The following is a 4,601-nucleotide window of genomic DNA, read 5'->3' as shown; positions in this document are numbered from 1 at the left end:
TGTGTCTGCAACCTTCCCCTAGCAGACACACCAAGCTGGGAGGAGATCCTTTTCCTTGCAGGGTCATTTGTTGGACTCTCTTCTGATATCTGTGCAAGGTGAAAATGTGTTTACTGTTTACATTGTGAGTACTTTCTCCTTCTACTGTCATTACCTCTCCCACACACCGTGTGTGTTCCAGTGATGTGCAAAGGAAGCTACAGCTGACAAAGGGAAGGGACAGGCTCTTAAGATCTCCTCAGAGCCTTGAATCAAGGGATATTACAAGGAACTGGCTGTGCTTCTTCCAGTGTAGAGTGCAGGCACACCCACAGAGCAGCTCCTGAAGCCTGAATTGTGTGATCCTGTGCAGCACCAGTGAGGCTTGAAGCAGGTGGGCTCGTATAGCACACACTGGACTGAGTTCATGAGGCTGAGTGAGGACTTCAACTCTACATGCTTTCTTTGCATCAAGAAAAAGGAGTAGTGGCCAGCAGTAGATGGCTTTATGAGGTGGTGCTCAAAGGATAGACCCTTTCCAGCACAGCAGGACATGGGAGCACAGCCTCCAAAGCCCAGGGTGTTACAGGGGTGGGAAGAAAAACAAGAATAGACCAAGATCTGATGCTGCTCTTGTGTGACAGAGATGCACAGACTTTCTCTAAATCAAGACAGAATGAAGCAGAGATTCCATTAAATAAGGCACTCCCAGGACAAGGTCTCTCAAAGTGCTCAGATATCAGAAACAAAAAATGGTCTAACAGAAGTAAGATGAAATAATTGTTCTGTTAAATCCAACAAGATCCTCCTACTTCCAGACTGCTCTGTGGCATATTTGTAACAGCAGCATGCTGGGGAGACTGCAAATGCAGGTGTTAAAAGTTACACTATGAGGTGCAGGAGGATTTTAGGTAGTTTAGGCAGTGAAATTTACCAAGGACTGACTGGAACCCAGAGGAAGTGGAGTGTGTGGGCTCTTCACTGGCAGGCAGAAATAAAAAACATAACAAACCACTGCAAACTCCTGATAGGAATTAGAAGACAAAAGGGCTGCAAGGCATAGACATGGAGCACATGTAAAACAAGAAGCAAAGCCTAGGAAACCAAGTAACTGGATTATTTCTTCTTGAAGTTCCCATCTTGTAAAGGTGCTGTATCATTCAAAATTCATCTTCAGTGGCTATATGAGGAAACAATACAACAACAAAAAGGGATTTCTACTTGTAGATTCTGCTGTCAAGTTGCTGTAGGGTTACAAACACAAGTCCTGAATCTACTATGTGTTTCTCACAGGTGCCATCCCCTCCTCCCCCTCCAGATGTGGTTGGGTTAACTCAGCTGTGTACTCATAAACTGCTCTTTACAGGACCAGGGCCGGAGTTTTGCCAGCAAATTCAGTTTTGGAAAGTGACTTTTAGTGAGACTTAAAAGATCTGGCAGAGAAGAGGTGTGAAACTTCCAAAAAGCTTCATCATTCTCACTAATTCCCCCAGACAGGAAAATCAAAGGCCAAGTGACCTGATCACATCCCTCCTCCTTCCTTCTTCACAGATCAGGAAACAGCAACAGCAGCATGCCAGAGTGGTAAGTGTGACCTGTGGTTCCAGTTACAAGGAGTAGTGAGTTCCCAGGAAGCTTTCACAAAGCCATTGCTAAGAGGTTTTTAGGGACAATATCCTACCAAAACTGAGGTAGTATAAAGGGAATAATAGGAGGAGAAATATACTAGAGTGACAGTCATGTAAGTGCAAAAGGCTAACACCAGCCTGAGATTTTAGCTCCCTTTGAATACATGTGGAGTACTTTGGGGCTGGTGTTCATTTCTTTGCACAGGAGAGAATTCTCACAAACAAAAAATAGACTGTTATAGAAAATTTCCTAGCTCCGCTTCCAAACCCTAGAGGGGAGAAGAAAGAAAAACAGTAGGACTAGCAGCATATTGTGAGATTTTCCCCAGTTCTTCTACTGCAAGATCCAATCTTTAGGATGAACAGGGTTTATGCCAGTGAGTGTTCATCCACATGATGGAGTTAACACATGTAGTTTACTGCCCAGCCTCCCTCTCCATTAGCTGACTTTGCAGAAGAGCAGCTGTGTCTCACTGGCTCCTCTCCATGCTTTCGGGGGGTTATCCCACAGTCCCATGTGTTGTGCAGGAAATGGCATGGCTCTACAAACTCTTTTCCAGAGGACTGGGAAAGGAGATGTCTGTCTGACCCAGAGGAGGGAAGAGAACCCCTAGAGGACTTGACAGTACAGGAGAGGGGGTAGCTGCACCTGCATTGCAGAGCAGTTATGTCAGCAGCCTTGGGGTTGCACTCTAGCCTATCTCCTTGGATGGCCAGCCAGCTCAAAACACATCTTCAATTTACAGGGATGTGGGTGTGGATAAGACACATGTTACCAGCAACACTGGAGTTATAATCTCATTAACTCTGCAGTGAACACCCATGCTAAGCAGAGAGGCCAAGCAGGCAGGATGAATCCAAAAGAGGAATAGGGCAGTCAGGCTTGTAGTACTGGTCCATTTGTAGCCTTCCCACTCTTTCCCTTCACCTCATACACCCAGTGATCTCACTGCCAACTGCACAAAGTGAGGACAGGACATGGTTTTCCTGCCAGCGTCCAGGACACAAGATCTCAGCAGCAGGACCCCTTCCCCCCGCCTGTATTGCAGCCATTCATCCCCCTCCACTCCACCCTGAGACCCTGCAGCTGGGCCTAGAGCACACAGCCAGAAATGGAAGTTGTCAGTGCAATCGCTGTTGGTTTCACAACCTCCTATTACTGCAGCTTTGCAGTTTATTTGCTCTGTGTGCCAGCAAATGTGGGCATACACACTACTCCTGTGGATATCCACGCACTTGTATGTCATGCTACACACCTCCTAAAGTAGAGGGGAATGTCAGGCCTGTGAAAAGGTGGTATCCGTGGTTTGGCTGCTGCAGATTTTGTGGTCACTCTGTGTATTAGATGGGCATGGGAAATTCCTGCCAGACTCTGGCAACAAGTTTCTCTCTTGGCTAATTTTTAATGGCAAAGGTTTTGTAATCACCATCCGAGCCTGAGGAGCAGAAATTCCTGAGGGGTAATTGGCTTTGTCAGTGAGTTGGGCGCACTCAGCCTTGATCTTTTCAATTACTGTATGCACGTCCCTGCTCTCAGGCTGGCAGCAGAGCCACTGAGGCCAGGCCTGCCGGCTCCACGCATGAGTGCGTGTCTTCAGGCACTGCCACTGCCCTGGCAGCTAAAGCAGCGCATGAGGCGTGGGGCAAGGCCAGTGAGAACCAGCTCTAAGCTTGGTAGGAGCCACTTCAGGAAAAAGATTGCTGAGGAGACAGGACCTGTGGGGACAAGGGGACAAACGAAGTGGGCCTTCTGTTGGTCCTCTTCTACCACTTGACTCACAGATTGCTGAACACAAGCTTTTTCAGCTGCCACCACACAGGGCACCTCGTTCTCATTACTAGCAAGGAAAACACTTCCAACAGAGACTCAGCTTCAACTGACATAAAGTCTGCACATGCCAGGGTGGTTTATTTTGGATGAATTTTCTGCCAGCAGAGCAGCACATTATCTTAAGACTCTTGCCAGCATTACTGTATTGATGGGAAGGACAGGATGACTTTTCCTTCCCTTAATTAATGGGGTTATGCAGACAAAAATTTGTCGGGAATGGACAAGGCTGATGACCCCTTAATGCTGCCTCATCAGCACACAGCATTTAAAGGATGTGTATGACACTGAAGCATGTTTAGAAGCCCCTCTGTGGGGCCCAAGAGGGTTACATGTGAGCACAAATCTTCAGGCTTAACATCTGTTGTATCAGATTATACACTGGGGTCTTGGGGACAACAAAGGAGTCAGGATGCATGTGCACAATCCTCCTCATGCACTCCATATCTTCATCATGGTCTAAGCACTATATTTCTCCATATCACCCCCAGTCCATCACTGTCCCACCAGCCCCACATACTGTTCCCATCCTCCTCCATCTTCCTCATCTCCTCCCAATAGCAAACTCTCTGCTGCTGCCTTTTCTCTTCCAGCCCTCAGGTCTGTTACCCATTCCGAGATCACCCCAGGAGTTACTGCCCCTACAGCAGTGGCCAGCAAGTTGTTCTCCAGCTCCACTGTCCCAGAGTTCACCATAGACAACTTTCACTCCCTCATCTCCTCTAATTGCGGTCAGCACCCCACAGGCTGGGGATCTCATAAATACCACGGTCTTGTGAGGGAGTCTTCCATCCAGTAATTGACTACACTTTCCAGATGGTCTTCCAGCAAGAAATTAAAAAGCAATGTGACCCTTGTCAAGGGTGCAGGCACCCCCTGCAATGCAAACACCCTCTCCCAGGAAAGCCTGTCCCCACAGACATGGGGCTGGCTGAGCTGGCAGGAGCCACAGTGACTGGAGCCACTGGGGGGGCTGAGGGGCCATAAATCAGACCTCTCCTGGCCTCCACCCTCCCCCAGACCCTTATCAGCACCACTCGGCATGGTGGGAGCTACAGAAGGGTTGTGAGCAGAGATAAGGGCCCCTTTGGGGCAGACCCTACTCCACTGGGAGTCTCCAGACCCTGCAGGCACATGGGCTGGCTGGCATTGCCCAGCCCTCTCCT

Source organism: Lonchura striata, chromosome 3, assembly GCF_050655825.1.
Source record: "Lonchura striata isolate lonStrDom1 chromosome 3, ASM5065582v1, whole genome shotgun sequence".
Lineage (NCBI taxonomy): Eukaryota > Metazoa > Chordata > Aves > Passeriformes > Estrildidae > Lonchura > Lonchura striata.
This window is presented reverse-complemented; position numbering follows the sequence as displayed.